The sequence below is a fragment of the Phaseolus vulgaris genome, chromosome 11, assembly GCF_000499845.2.
Source record: "Phaseolus vulgaris cultivar G19833 chromosome 11, P. vulgaris v2.0, whole genome shotgun sequence".
NCBI classification, from domain to species: Eukaryota; Viridiplantae; Streptophyta; class Magnoliopsida; order Fabales; family Fabaceae; genus Phaseolus; species Phaseolus vulgaris.
Window position 1 is genome coordinate 38,432,717 of NC_023749.2, and position 16,003 is coordinate 38,448,719.

General features: G+C 45.7%; 1 long non-coding RNA gene across 1 annotated transcript; it reads right to left on the reverse strand.

The window, feature by feature from the left end:
- Window positions 1-3,490: 3,490 nt before the first annotated feature.
- LOC137826226 (uncharacterized) lies at window positions 3,491-4,048 on the reverse strand. Its single transcript, XR_011083433.1, has 2 exons — window positions 3,924-4,048; window positions 3,491-3,789 (listed from the first exon to the last, which is right to left on the reverse strand). It is a non-coding gene; the product is annotated as an uncharacterized lncRNA (long non-coding RNA).
- Window positions 4,049-16,003: the final 11,955 nt, after the last annotated feature.

A 16,003-nucleotide genomic window follows, 5' to 3' on the forward strand; every position in this document is an offset into this window, starting at 1 on the left:
TGTATTAAATGTGTTACTTTATTAGATGATTTGTAAGTAAAACCTTTTTTTTATATAACACAATTGTCTTGTATTAAAGTAATATGCGATCATTTTAAACATATGAATTAATTAACGTTTTAATAATATCAAATTGGACAATGTGGTTTAATTCATTACTGTTTCTATCATTTTCAATGTTATTTTATAAATAAAATAAATTAAGTAAAAAACTGCTACTTAAAGGATAAGATGATAAGAATTTGAGTACATTAAATAGAGGAATTCACTTTATTTATTAATGATATAGATAATACTATTAATCTGAATGTTAATAATACTAATATTACCGTTTCACTAGTACCAATAACGCTTTGTAGATATTAGATCAGTTAAATGAGAACCGGTGTAACTAAAATTGCGGTGACATTTTTGTAAATAGTTGACACATATTACACTAGATGGATGGCCCAACCGGTGTAATATGTTACGTAGAAAGTAAAAAAAAATAAAATTCTGAGCATGACATCTTACACCGGTGTAATATGTCATGCACAGAGTAAAAAAACAATTTTAAATTTTTTTAATTCTACTTGACATATTACACCGGTTGGATGGTGCAACCGGTGTAATATGTGAGTTAATAAAAGTTTTAAAAGTGATTAAGGAGAGAAGCTACCATTAGCAACATTCTCTTAATCAAACCAACGTTGTGGTTTAAACTCACCACAATCCTTTCCCTACAAACCCTTCATTCTCGCCGTCCTGTTTGGAAAATAAGTCACTCTATTCCCTTTCCGAATGTGGGTCCCATCAGGTAACACAAACACGACTTCAACAATTTATCTCTATGAAACACTTATAATCCAAACCCTCATTTCTCTCTTTTGCACAATAAACCTTACTCACAACCAACACTTATTCCTCTCCATGCTTCGATATGTGGTGTTTCTCCCCGCCATTATCATACTTATAATTATATGACTCACCACCGTGTCCACTTGCCCTGCCTCCCTCCCACAACCGTACCAGCAAATCGATGCCACCTTTTCTTCCATTAGATGTGATTTCATCTTTCTTTGCTTTTACGATCTTCATCACTAACTCATGCACGACCTTCACGCCTTCTTTCAGAGCCTTCTCTAACCTCACGTTCAACATTTTCTTCACCTTCCACACCAGAAACAATAGTCATGAGAACCGCGCGATGCTCATCTCCGACCCGATGTTAAACATCGTCAGAAGAGGCGGAAGCGGCTTGTTCAGCTCTAGGCAACATGATGAAGAACTTAAGGGAGTGTTGCCAAGGATTTCGGTGAAGGGTTTTCCTTTGGGGAAATTTCCAAAGTTCGTCGTTCGACTATGGAACACGCGCTGAGGCGGTGAACGACTATGGTGTGGGTTGGGAATTGGGTTATGTGTTTAGTGTACCAGTCGAGTAGACGGTGGTGGTTCAGAGAAAATAAAACGAGGCATCCCTTGATTGGGCGTTTAGGAGGTGCCTGTTTATGGTGATAACACCCTTGTCACATATTACACCAGTTCTTTGTCTCAACCGGTGTAATATGTCCCTTCTGGAACACTATTTTATTTAAATTTTGGAACATATTCCAACAATTTTTACAACCCCGGTGTAATATGAGATTGATATATTACATCGCTGGGATCTACATCAGTTATAGAACCAGTGTAAAATGTCTCCCAGAACCGGTGTAATATGTGTTTTCTGCATTAGTGTTTCTATCATTTTCAATGTTATCTTGAATACAAAATAAATTAATTTAAAATAAATATTATTTATTTTAATTATGTTTAAAGTGTGTAATAGTACTTTATCTTTGAGTAAATCCAAATAAAAATAATTGACTTCCACTAGGGGAAAAAGTCCATTTACGATGCCAAATATATAGATCAGTTTTATTGTTATTCGATGTCCATCAAAACATGGTGGCATTTTTTAAATTAAAACGGGAGTAAAACGGCGGTTGTGGGAGGAATAGCCATTTTGGACCAAAGAGATTGAGTGTAACTTGGCAGTTAGGGTGAAACCGTCGTATATTTTAATGAGCTTGGGTCTAACACGACAGTCTTACCGAAGCATCACCGTTTTAGACCTCTTAAATTACCTTATTTTGAAGCCAACCACTATGCTTTCATTTTTTTTGTTTTGTCTTCTTCGTGGACGTCTCTCTGGTTCTCCATCTCTGCAAACCTTCTTAAGTTCTTCCTTCACATTCACACTCATTGCGACATTCTCTCATTGCTTATTGCTCTTTCTATCATGGCTCAATGCTCATTTCCTTCATCCGGTTCATTAGTCAAGGTCTTCACTGCCTTCATTTTGCCTCTTCACTCTACTGCCACCACTATCGTCGTTGCGACATTTGCGCCCTCCTCATTTTTTTTGTCGCCGTTGCCGCCCTTTAGTACAGGTTCATGTTTCTTAATATTTTAAAATATTTTTTAACTATTATTAATCTTGTAAATTTTAGTATTTATTATAATTTTTTTGTATTAGTTAATTGTTAGGTTCGTATAAAATCATTAATTTGTTAGATTTTTATTAGAGTAATATTATTTAGTATTTATAATTAATTTAATGATTTCTTTTGTAATTAGATTAGAAATAATTTATTGATTTTCAATTGATATTATTCATTATGTATAATTGTATGTATGATTAAATTGGTCAATTTTAATTTCCATGTATATTTATAATTATTTGATATGTGTTGGTATTGAGTCTGGGGTGCTCGACCGTCGACAATTGTTTCTTGTATAAGAGACCCTTAGTTTTCCGTTTGAGATTTAATACATGTATTTTTCTACTACTCCTCCAATTGTATGTTTCTTTAAAAGATTTTCAAATTGATGAATCAAGATTCACATTAGTGGACTTTCAAAAGATAGGTTATCCAGATGAGCTATATATAATTATTAAACAAGCATCGCAAGTTTTCTACGTCAAAGATCCTATGTTCGAACATTGGTCTGTCATTTTACACGAGAAAAAACAAGGCGACGCTATTGATGATATTGAAAATGGTGACCCCCGTTCATTCACACCAATGATAATGAATAAGGATCACGATGTAGTAGATGCACATGCAACTCGTGTAAACCACAGTGAGGGAATTTTCAAATGAACATTCAACCCATTATAGTAAAAATTTAGAAATATTATTGATAGTACAAATGTAGAATTTTATGTATTTTTTTATATGATTTTCTTTCAATGCAAACCAGTGTAGGAGACAACTAAACTATTATGTTTTTTCTAGTGTGTTTGTTGTAAGTTATTTTCGTTGATCTTTTCTTTAGTGTGAGAGTGTTAAGCTTTGCATTCTTCACTTTATGAAATCATCCACTTGTGTCATAAAATGAGATCTTTAACATGCCCTGTCACGCTAAGAAATGAATATCTGGAACATAAGACTTGATGATAATTGTGAGTGGTCTAATTTCTGACCATCTTTGTCATCTTATGGGCAATCCGATCGCAGTAGCATAATAACTATAACAAATTTATATTGTTTATTGAAAGTAAATTCCAAATGATATTTTATTGATAAACTTGTGAGACTTAATGACAGAAGCATTTATATAGACCAGTGTCTGTGTCACAATACTTATCACATGGTGTTATACAGACTGGACAATCAGATGGACTTGTACATTTACCATCCTTCCATAGTGTGGGCGCCCTGCACTTACAAACTTCATCAACACAAATGGCTGAATGTTTACATAAACTTAACTTTCCCTTGCAATCATCATTCTCCTTACATGTATCCTCATCTAAAGCAAACCCTAAAAAAAACACATCCCAATGTTATAATATAAATTCATGTTAGGTATAAAAAATTTAAATCACTGAAAAAAAAAACTAAATTCAAATAGAGAATTTAGCAAATGCTAAAATAGAAAAATCTCAAATAACTTACCATTACAAGCTATCAAAGCAAAAGAAAAAATAAGTGCTACCAAAGCAACCTTCACTAAAGTCATCCTTTGCCTTCTTTTACTTTGCTCCTTCTTAGGCTCCCTAGTATTTCTTACTTCTTCAAGATTCAAGTCATCCACGTATTTATAGTACTATATTAGTGTTAAAAGAGAAAATGAGGTTATATTTAGTTTACAAAGTGACAATTAAGAATTTTATGTATTTTTTTAGTAAGAAATAAATGTATTAAATATTTACTTTATAACATATTTCGTGAGTCAAACTTTTTATATGTAATACTTTTTTCTTACATTAAAATAATATTTCATTATTTAAAACATATTAGTTGCTTTTGAAATACTCATTTAATGAATGTAACATAGTTTTTATTTTAATATCTAATTAAAGTTGTAACATAAATATATTCATGTTATGCTTCTAGATATCAGGTAACATTTACTCATACAAATTAATTTACTTTTTAATAATATCTGTACCGCCCTGGTAGTCGGAAGTGATGACGTGGCATCCAGCTATAGTATAGGCGTGTTGACAAGGCGCCAGGTTGGCAGAAGGGAAGGAAGTCGGGGGGCTCGTGAAGTCGCCAGTTATTAAGTTGGCGTGTTCCGATCTCCAGCATACCAGGACCGGCGATCACCGGGTTAAAGATGAAGTCGCCAAAGGTAAACTCAGGCGACCTAGTGATTGGAGATCGCCAGAGCAAGCACATCGCTAGAGATGAAGGTGGTGCAGATTATGAAGGCGGCCGGCGAGACCACAGGGAAGGTGTACGAAGGCACCCTAACTCGCCAATTCCAGTAGAGATCGCGCTCCCAAGTTAGCTATGCACTGGGCAGTACCATGCATAAGTAACTTAGCAAAATGAGAGTAGAAGCAACGCTCAAGTCAAGGAGGCTCCAGATGAAGGCACGTGTACGACTAGATGCGAGCCACGTGTCCAAGTCTGTAACTGCCAGGAGAGAGAAAGTAACCGGGTATATAAGAGTTCTCAACGAACTTTCTGAGGTACGCGCGTTCAGATTACACTCTTTACGCTTGCGAGTTATAGAGCTTACTGTGAGAGAGAATTTGCACGGTTCCTGGTCTCTTAGTATTTGGTGATTCGGTCACTGACTTGGGCGTTGGAGTGCGATCGGCCGCAGCGGCGCCGTTCTGTTCCTTTGCAGGTTCTTGAGGTGGATCTCGAAGAAGAACGGAGGTTTGAAGCGGTGCGCACGTCGATCCTTTGACGAGGCAGTTTCCAGCGTTCCGGTCAATAGGCAGGATCATCAGGCGCCCACCGTGGGGCCGTGTAAAACTTGCTCCCATCCACAACGTGAGTTCTTGAAGGTTTTCGAAGTTTTCTGCGTGGTTGTGTGCTGGTGCAACCATCGTTCGCTGTTTGCTTGAAATTTGTTCGGTGAATTCGCGTTTTATACCGTTCCTTTGGGTTTTCGATCGGTGAAGGGAGGTTTTCCTGCTGTTTACGCGTAATTTGTTCGGTGGAGTTGAGTTCTTTCGCTCGATTAGTTATCCGTGGGAAGAGCAGTGGTTTCTGGTGGAGTTGCAGGTTTCTTTGGAGGTTGCGGTGTTCTTGAATTTTCTTGCGAAGTTTCACACAGTTTTTTCCGATCGATCGCTGAGTCAATCGTAGCTGAAGTAAGTGTTGTTCGCTGCATTCTGTGATTCGTTGAGTTTCATGAGAAAAATGAGAAGCAATCGTTCAAGTCCAGTTGCGCCCGTCGCTGCTGAAGGCGCTGCTGCCATGACCATGGCGCAGATGGCAGAGATGATGCGTTCGTTGCAGGCAACTGTGGAAGCCTCGCGCATAGAGCAGGCGAGAATGCATGAGGACCTGGTCGCCTCTCGCGCCAGGAATGAGGAGCTCAGCAAGGTGACTGAGGAGCTGCGTCAAGCTCTTCAGGAGCAGCAAGGGCGTTCTTCTGCTGAAGAGGTTGCGCCGTCGTCGCCACCTCGTGTTTTTCCTATGCCTTTCGCTCAGGCGATTACTGACACGCCTATTCCTACGAGCGTGGTCCCTGTCAAGGCTGTCTTTACCGGCGTGGAGGATCCAGAGGCTCATCTAACCACGTTCCATACGCAGATGATGCTGTCGGGAGGGTCAGACGCCGTGTATTGCAAGATGTTCGTGAGCACGCTCCAGGGAACGGCGTTGGAATGGTTTGTGAGCCTACCTAACGGTCACATAACCAATTTTCAGCAGTTCTCGAAGGTTTTCGTCGAGCAATACATCGTGAACAAGGCACCGCCCAGGGTGTCTTATGATTTGTTTGATATAAGGCAGTACCAGGGAGAGTCCCTCAGAGACTACCTGAATCGCTTTGGAGCGCAGATGGTCAGATCGCCGGCTAAAGATGAAGAAATGCAGGTCTATGCATTCAAGAAGGGCGTGCTGCCAGGACCATTCTGCGAGGCCTTGATCAGGGCTCACCCTGCAACGTTTGCTGAGGTCAGGCGACTTGCGGTGGCTCACATCGCCGACGAGAGTGAGGTCGCCGAGAAGAGAGGGAGCGTGGCTCCCGCTAGGCCACGCGCCCAGACCAGGATCCAGTCGCAAAGGGTGCTGGAGACAGCGGCGGCGGCCAGGAAGGACCAGAGGACTCGCCATCCTTATGATAGGAGGAACAAGGGGAGGGGCCAAGGACGCCAGCAACCAGCACGCTGGGAATACAATCGCCCGCCTAAGCACAAGTTTGTTATGGGATTGGCGGACCTGATCGCCATTCCCAATATATCTGCTAGGTTGAAAGCGCCTGAGAAGGTGGGCGACAAGGTGCTGGGACCAAAGCCAGACGCCTGGTGTGAGTTTCACCAGGGCTTTGGCCACACTTTGGACTCGTGTTTGTCCTTAGGGTATCAGCTCGATGATCTGGTTAAGAGCAGGTTCCTAAATGACTATCTGCTGGACAGGAGGACGGGGGGAGCGTCGAGTTCCCAGCCAGCGGGTGGAGAAGCCCAGCAACACGAGATGCCTATCCACGGGGAAATCCACACCATTGCAGGAGGCTTCTTAGGTGGTGGATGCACCGCATCACAGAGGAAGAAGTACGCGCGGTCGGTGATGACAGTGGATATGTTTGAAGATCACTCGCCGGAGGTGGACATTACGTTCACCAAGCAGGATCTTCGGGACGTTGTGCCCCATGACAACGATCCCATAGTCATTTTGTTGATTACGGCGGGAAGGAAGGTCCACAGAGTTCTGGTGGACCAGGGAAGCTCGGCAGACGTGATGTTCTGGCCGACTTTCACGCAGCTGGAGTTGCCCCTTGACCAGCTAAGGCCCTATGGAGGGTGCCTATATGGGTTCGCTGGTGACCAGGTGGAGGTCAGGGGGTACATTGAGTTGAGAACCACGTTTACAGATGAGGCTGGTTCGAGGACGGAGAAAATCAAGTACCTCATTGTAAACGCTCCTTCAGCATACAACATCCTGTTGGGGAGGCCCACGCTTAACAGGATAGGCGCTATACCGTCGACTCGGCACATGAAGGTGAAGTTGCCGTCTATGGAGGGGGTGGTGATCACGATCAAGTCTGATCAGAAAGAAGCAAAAAAGTGCTATGAGAATAGCCTGAAAAACAAGAGATCAGTGAGTTATGTAACAACCACCCCACCTCCCGGTGTGAAGCCCAGATCGACGGTAACAGAAGAGACCGCCGGAAGGGACGTGGAGATGGTGGACGCTGAGCTGGGAGAGGGGAATGCTGGTCTGGAGGAGGAAGAGGCGCGGAATCGCCCTGAGGAAGCGAGAGAGCAGGGAATCGCCAGGGCGGTGATCGCCAGAGAATCCAGGCCAAAACCTGTCGAGCAGTGGCTCGAGAAAGAGATCGGGGGAAAGATCTTCAAGCTGGGAAGATCTCTGGGGGTCGAGCTCCAGGACCAGATCGCCAAGGTGATTGAGCGGCATCTGGACGCGTTTGTATGGTCCGCTTCGGACATGCCCGGGATTGATCCCGACTTCTTGTGCCATCATCTGGCGATGGACAACTTGGTGAGACCAGTGCGACAAAGAAGAAGAAAGTTCAACGAGGAAAGGAGGCAGGCGATTAGAGATGAAACACAGAAACTCCTTGCTGCAGGCCACATCAGGGAGGTCCAGTACCCTGAATGGCTGGCGAATGTCATGCTGGTGAAGAAGAGTAACGGGAAATGGCGCATGTGCGTCGATTTCACCGACCTGAACAAAGCTTGCCCAAAGGATTCGTATCCTTTACCAAGCATAGACGCCCTGGTAGATAGTGCTGCAGGGTGTAAGTTGCTGAGTTTCCTGGATGCCTTCTCGGGGTATAACCAGATCAACATGCATCCCATGGATGAAGAGAAGACAGCCTTCATGACGGAGAGGTCGTGCTATTGCTATAAGGTGATGCCGTTTGGGCTGAAGAACGCGGGGGCCACGTACCAGAGGCTGATGGATCGAGTGCTTGCACCGATGCTGGGAAGGAACGTGCAAGCGTATGTCGATGACATGGTCGTGACCTCGCCGGAAAAGAGCAAGCACGTCGCGGACTTGGAAGAATTGTTCACGACGATCGCCAAGTTCAGATTAAAGCTTAATCCAGAGAAATGCATTTTCGGCGTGGAGGCTGGAAAGTTTTTGGGTTTCCTCTTGACTGAAAGAGGCATAGAGGCCAACCCCGACAAGTGTGCCGCCATCTTGGCGATGAGGAGCCCAGCTACGGTGAAAGAGGTCCAACAGCTAACAGGTCGGATGGCAGCCCTGTCTCGCTTCGTGTCAGCTAGCAGAGAGAAGGGACATCCCTATTTTCAGTGCTTGAGGCGCAATAACAAGTTTGCCTGGACGAAGGAGTGCGAGGAAGCCTTCGTCAAGCTGAAGGAGTATCTGGCGAGCCCGCCGGTTTTGTGCAAACCGCTGGTGGGAACCCCTCTCAGGTTGTATTTTGCTGTAATTGAGAGGGCGGTGAGTGCGGTGCTCGCCCAGGATCAAGATCAGGCTCAGAAGCCTATTTATTTTGTTAGTAAGGTGTTGCAGGGCCCCGAAACGAGATATCAGGCCCTGGAGAAGGCTGCGTTGGCTGTGGTGTTTTCGACGAGGAGGTTGCGCCACTATTTCCATAGCTTCACCATACTGGTGATGACTGACCTGCCCATCCAGAAAGTTTTGAAGAAGCCCGACGTTGCGGGAAGGATGGTGAAATGGGCAGTGGAGCTGTCAGAGTTTGACATCAAGTATGAGCCCCGAGGCCCGATCAAGGGGCAAATCTTTGCAGATTTCGTGGTCGAGCTCTCGTTTGAGGCGACACGAGTTGAAGGGGACGGCTTCCGTTGGGTACTCTCGGTGGATGGATCGTCGAACCAGCAGGGTAGCGGTGCTGGAGTCATTTTAGAAGGGCCCAATGGCGTGCTGATCGAGCAATCTTTGAGATTCGCCTTCAAAGCCAGTAACAATCAAGCAGAGTATGAGGCACTGATCGCCGGAATTTTGCTGGCCAAGGAGATGGGAGCTAGGGTGCTGATGGCTAAGAGTGACTCGCTGCTAGTCACAGGGCAAGTAACAGGCGAGTTCCAGGCTAAAGATCCACAAATGGCGGCCTATCTGGAATATGTGCAGGAGTTGAGGAGTTCCTTTGCCTCCTTTGAAGTAGTGCATGTGTCCAGAGAGCAAAATTACCGAGCTGACTTGCTGGCTAAGCTCGCCAGTTCAGGCAAGGGGGTAGGCAGAGGACGGTGATTCAAGAAACTCTGAAGACGCCGAGAGCATTTGTGGCAGATCACCTGGTCCTTCAGATAAGCAAGTCGACGGAGAAAGCAGCGAGAAGCCATAAGTCCCTGACGCAAGAAACTCTGAGATCGCCGAGAATTAGAGCATGTCGGGGAGAGAAGGTAAACGTGATGCAGGTCTGCGCTACCCATGAGCCAGACACTTGGATAACACAATACAAGCAGTGCCTGGCAGATGGCCTTCTCCCACTGGATCCGACTGAGGCTAGGAAGGTAAAGAAGAATTCTAGCAAGTACACCCTGATTGATGGCGATCTGTACAGGTTTGGGTTCACTCACCCGCTCTTGGAATGTATACATGGCGAGAAGTGCACGAGAATCATGGCGGAGCTCCACGAAGGTATATGCGGAAGCCACGTCGGGGGTCGAGCTTTGGCCGCGAGGACTCTCCGTGCAGGCTACTACTGGCCAACGATGAGAGAAGACTGCAAGAAGTATGCGCAGTGTTGCAAACAGTGCCAACAGCACGCCGATTGGCACAAGGCGCCTCCTGAGGAGTTGAAGTCGATCTACAGCCCTTGGCCGTTTCATACCTGGGGAATCGACATCCTGGGACCTTTTCCGCTGGCGATCAGGCAGATGAAGTACTTGGTGGTGGCGATTGAATATTTCACCAAGTGGATCGAAGCAGAACCAGTGGCCCAGATCACCGCACACAAGATCGAAGGTTTCGTGTGGAAGAACATCGTGTGCCGGTTTGGAGTGCCTAAGCGCTTGGTGTCGGACAATGGGACTCAGTTTGCAAGCCACCTGTTGAAGAAGCTTTGCGAAGGGGTGGGAATTCAACAAGTGTTTGCATCCGTCGAGCACCCTCAGACAAATGGTCAGGTGGAGTCAGCTAATCGGGTGTTGTTGAGAGGTTTGAAGAGAAGGCTAGAAAAAGCCAAGGGAAGCTGGGTTGAGGAGGTGCCCTGTATAATCTGGGCATACCACACCACCGAGCAGTCAGGAACCCATGAGACCCCATTCAGTTTGGTCTATGGGTGTGATGCGATGATTCCAGTAGAGATCCAGGAGAGCTCACCGAGATTCCGGAACTTTGTAGAGGAAGACTCGAATGAAGAGAGAAGGCTGAACCTGGACCTACTGGATGAGGTCAGGGAAGAGGCGAGACTGAAAGCTGAGGCGGTGAAGAGAAGGATTGAACGAAGGTACAACTCGAAGGTGATGCCAAGGCGACCTGGTGATGAGAAAAGCCCACCAGTACGAGATGGAGAATAAGCTGTCACCCAAGTGGACTGGACCGTTCAGAATAACCGAGGCGCTCGGGAACGGCGCCTACCGCTTAGAGACATTGGAAGGAGGGGCTATTCCTCGCACCTGGAACGCCACGCACCTGAAGTTGTATTACAGTTGAGAACTTTGTAAGTAAAGATAAACACAAAGTTACATTACAATGTCTCTGTTAAAACAGTTTGAAGGGGGCACTCTTTTTTCCCTAAGGAGGGTTTTTAATGAGGCCACCCAATAAAGAGAAGTTTTCAAAGTACAAGTTGTTTTAGATTGCGTGCCTATTGTTTTCAGAAAAGTTTTGAAGAAAGACCTTGTCACTTGTACGTGACTCAAGGCGAGTTAAAGATATATTGCATGCTTTCTAAAAAGTTTTAAGTCCTCATCGTTTTTCGGCGATCGGAGGCATCAGTTAAAGTTTTTAAGTCCTCATCGTTTTTCGGCGATTGGAGGCATCAAGTAAAGTTTTTAAGTCCTCATCGTCTTTCGGCGATCGGAGGCACCAGTTAAAAGACCTCAACGCCCTCGCGCGTCCTGAGGCAAGTTAAAGACCTCCTCGTCGCTGAGCGAGTGCAGGTAAGGAAGAGCGAAAAGTGCTCAGTGTTTCTGGGGGCGAGAAGATGTAACCCCTGGGCAATGTAGAGGCACCAGTGAAAAGTCCTCAGTGTTTCTGGGGGGGAGGAGATGTAACCCCTGGGGCAATGTAGAGGCACGATTTAAAGACCTTCTCGCCTATGAGCGAGTTCAGGCGAGTTAAAGACCTTCTCGCCTATGAGCGAGTTCAGGCAAGATAAAATCCTTCTCGTCTCGAACGAGTTCAGGTATGGTGTAGAGGGTGGAAGAAGTTCTGAGGGTGGCTAAGGTAGGTTCGAAGAGAACGCCTAGCCACCCGGTCTCTTGCTCTGAAGCACAAGGAGGTAAAGAAGGATCCGAAAGGCGCCTCTACCCCCAGATGAAAGAGCAATGGCCAAGGTGTGAAGGCAGGAAGAAGCTGGTGTCGCCAAGAGTCTCTGGCGACCAGGAAACGTTCAAGCAATGGCGAGAAGTCAAAGACCCGTTTGATGAAGCAGATCGGGTGTAACGACGTCATAAAGCCAGGGGTTGAGTTAAAGTCCATTGCTTGGAGTATCATTTTACGCTAAGGTTCATTGCCTTAAGTTTACGAGTTGATAAATGTGATTATTATTCGAAGTTGAGATGGTTCGAAACGGCTAAGTACAAGATCGTGCCTACGAGATTACTAAGTTATTTCTTCGACGTAAATCACGCAAGGAAAGTTAAAGGTAGACGAAGAGGTTACAAGAAGAAATGCAAAAGTAATTTCATTAAGTAAAGTATCAGCTCAAAAATACGTGTACAAGAAAATACGAGTTTATTACAGAATTATATACAAGGGAAAGGCACGAAGGTAGCAGATGGAGAGAATCGATTAGTCTTCAGCGAGAACCACTTTATCCATCCACTACCTCGTTATCAAGTGACACCATGCTGAGGTCCAGGTCGGGGAACAAGCAGGCAAATTGTTCCCGCGCAGCTTCGAATCCAGCAGCCTGAATTTGAGCAGAATTCAGCTTGAGTTCTTCAATCTGCTTCTGAAGTTCCTCAATCCGTTTCTTGAGATCTTCAGTCTGTTCTTCCAGCTCCTTATTCTGCTGCTCTAGCTCTTCAACTTGCTTCTTGAGTTGTTCATTGGTTTCTTGAGCCTGGAGAAGGTCTTCAACAACCTTCTTGGATTCTGCTTGCGCTTGTCCCAATTTGGCAGCGAGCTCCCCTTTTTCCTTGTTGGCTTCAGCGAGCTCAGCCATGGCGTCATCCCTCGCCTTTTCCACCTTTCCAAGGAGGGTCTCTCGGTCGGCTGACCTTTGCTCCAATTTCTTCACCCTGGCGGCGTCAGTTTTTATGAGAGCCTCCAGGTCAGCCACCTTGACGCGATAAGGCACAATCTTGCTCTCCAGTTCAATCTTTTCTTGAGCCAGTTGCTGCACCTTATGGCGGAGATCAGTGGCCTCCTTGCGCGCCAATCTGAGCTCGGTGCTCATTGCGTCTTCTACTCGGGAGTGTTCAATCTCCGCGAGCGTCAGGTTAAAGGACAACTTCTCCACCTCAACCTTCATGGTGCTGTTCTCTGTTTTAAGGTTGAAGAGGTCGTCCTGGAGCTTCCTGGTGGAGCTCTGCACCGCCCTAGTTATGATGGCGGGAATGTCTTCTGCTATCGTCTTCAGCTTAGCAGATAGAGGCTCCCACATCCTCGTGACCTCGAGAGGGAGGTTTGCTGCTTGGAGAGGCGCTGGTGGGGCCTGTTGTTGGTTTCCGTCGCCACCCTCTTTAGTTGGTTCTTCAGTGGGTGTTTCTGCTCGTGGTGGCGACGTTGGGGACTCTGTGATCAGAATCGGAGAGGTGTGGGCAACCTCATCCCCGATTGGAGCGACATCTGCAGCTGAGGCGTTAGAAGGAGGACCCCCTCCAGCTGATACATATGGCGTGGAGGCGCTTGGGGGGTCCTCCAAGAAATTGTCTTCGGCGGCCTCGACCGCGGGTGGCGCAGTTGCCAACGGAATGGCTTGGACTGGGGAAGCGGGAGCTGGTGGAGATGGCATTGTTGGAGGTGGAGCAGGCGTGGATGGCGGTGTTGAGATTGGAAGAGGAGGTGGGGCAGGTGGTGAAGAAGGTGCCACCCTCTTCCTCTTTGTAACGAGGCCATCTTCGGTGACCTCGTCATCTTCTTCCTCCTCCTCGTGGACTATCTGGGGAGCTTTCCTCTTAGGCCTTTTGAGGACAAGCTTCTTATGTTGGGCGGCGGGCTGGACATCGGAGGGAGCTGGGCCCTTAGGTGGCAATCGACCCTGGGCAACGGCGATCTCCACCACCGAATTCGGTACTGTTTGAGAGCCCGTCGCCAGCCCGTGGGTTCAGGCGAGCGCCCTCAATTCAGCGAGCATACCCTTGCCCAACATGTTATCTGCATAGAACGAAAATGCATGGGTTAACTCAGAGAGAAAATAAGTGCATAAGGCAGTATGCAGCAAAGCAGATGATCGGTGCAGAAAAATAAAACCAAAGTCTTGCGCATAACGCACAAGACGCCCATAAACAGTTAAACAGAAGCAGTATTAAAACAACAGTTTAAATGTTCTAACCTATTCGAATTTCGATTTGGTCCTCGTAGAATTCGAAGCAGATCAGGGTGGTGGTAAGGAAAGTGATGTTGGCATCCGCCACCCTTTTCTAGAAAAGGCAGAGATCTCTGTCCAACGCTCCCATGCTATCAGGACTTCTGGGTCTCCTGAAGCAGCTCTTGGATTCTTTCTTCCCCTTGTCCACCCAGTACAAAGGGAAGCCGTCGAGTAGGGAGGCGTCCTTGTCGTTAGGGCGCACTTGGACGAACTTCCCTTTCTAGTCTTTATAGGATTGCTGGAAGATGGCGAAGATTGACCTCCCAGCAATCCCATTCAAGCTAACCCACAGGCGGTCTCCTGGGTGCTTGGCTTCGAAGAGAAATAGAAATACATCCACGGATGCGGGTAACCCTAGATGGTCGCACATCACTTGGAACGCTCGCACAAACGCCCAGCTGTTGGGATGGAGCTGGGCGGCGGCGATGTTGAGCTCGATAAGGAGCTCCCTTTCGAAACGGGTGAAAGGGAACTTGAGCTTCACCTTCTTGAATAAGGTTGTGTAGACGAAGCAGAAGGGCCCTTCAGCGCTCACCTTATCGTCGGCACAAACGGGCAGATCGGGGGGGCAAGGTAGCACTATCATCTTTTCATCGTGCTCCTTATGAAATGTTTGGTGAGGCTCATCCCCCTTTGTCAATCGCAAGACTGCTCCAGCAGTGTTCACGGAAGACGTTTCCCTCAACAGGGTCGAGTTGGCCCAGGGGTAGAGTTTTTTGAAGTCTGGCAGGGGAACGGGGGCTCCTCCGGCGGTAGGTGGAGTCGCCTGGGCCAGGTTGGGGCGGGAAGGTGCAGGCCTCTCAGCCTGGGAAGATGAAGCACCGCGTGCTCGCGGTGGGATAAGTGCTTGAGAAGAGGGGTGTCGCGATGAAGGAGGAGGATTCGGGGTGATCTTTGAGCGGGTCATTCTCGAAGCTGCAAAGGAAGAAGAAAAGGAAAAATGATCAGGGTTCGCAGAGGCTGACTCGATTGTGGGAGAAGGATGAAAAGCGAACGAATGAAGGTTCGTTGCGACGATTGACGAAGCCCTAAGTTACGCAGAAGGAGAAATGGAAAAAGCTGTTGAAGATGGTTGCTGACCCTTCAAGATTGTGTTTGATGAAGACCTATATGTAGTGTTTTGATGAAGACTTTTATGTACTTTTCATGTATTTTTGCTTTGCTTTAAGTATGTCTTAGTTAGTGCTTAGAGGTTGTCTAAAAGTGGGCTTTTTGCTGAGTAACTCACCTCATAACCACTGGCCATGTGATAAGAACAAGCATAAGTTTTCTTAAACTGTTTTTCACATGTTTTACACAAAAACACGTTTACTGCATAAAAATAAATCTGTTCTTTTCTAAATAAACAGATTCATTTTTTCACTGATGCCTTGGCTAAAGTCTTGTAAAAATTTGATTTTGTGCATCAGGTATTTTGACTAAGTCTTCTTCTTTTCAAAACGACTGAGTTTCAAATAGTTAAACTTTCTCTGTTTTCGTTTTGAAAAATAAATATGTTCATCTGTAAATGAATAGATTCTTTTTGCCTCTGGTGCCATGTCAAGCTTAAACGTTTTTCAGTTTTATCTCAGCACCAGAATGGTTGACTAAGTCTCCTCACTTAACAGATTCTCTAACTGCTTTTGAAAATAAATCAGTTTATTTTATTTTCAATCTGTTCATTTTATAACAGCTTTAACTGTTTTTCAAAATTCTGTTATAAGTTGGCTTTCTATAAAATGCAAACTTGTTTCTGAGCTTAACAACGATTCAAACAGTTAATACATTTGCAAAAAAACAAGTTTTGACAGCAGGGAGTTAAGTGTTTTCAAAGGATTAGCATTTGTTCTTCAAAGATTTCAAAAATCACAAAGTGCTTGTTCTTGGTTTGGTTCCAAAAGCTTGGTGTGAGGTGCAGCTATCGTTCTAGCAA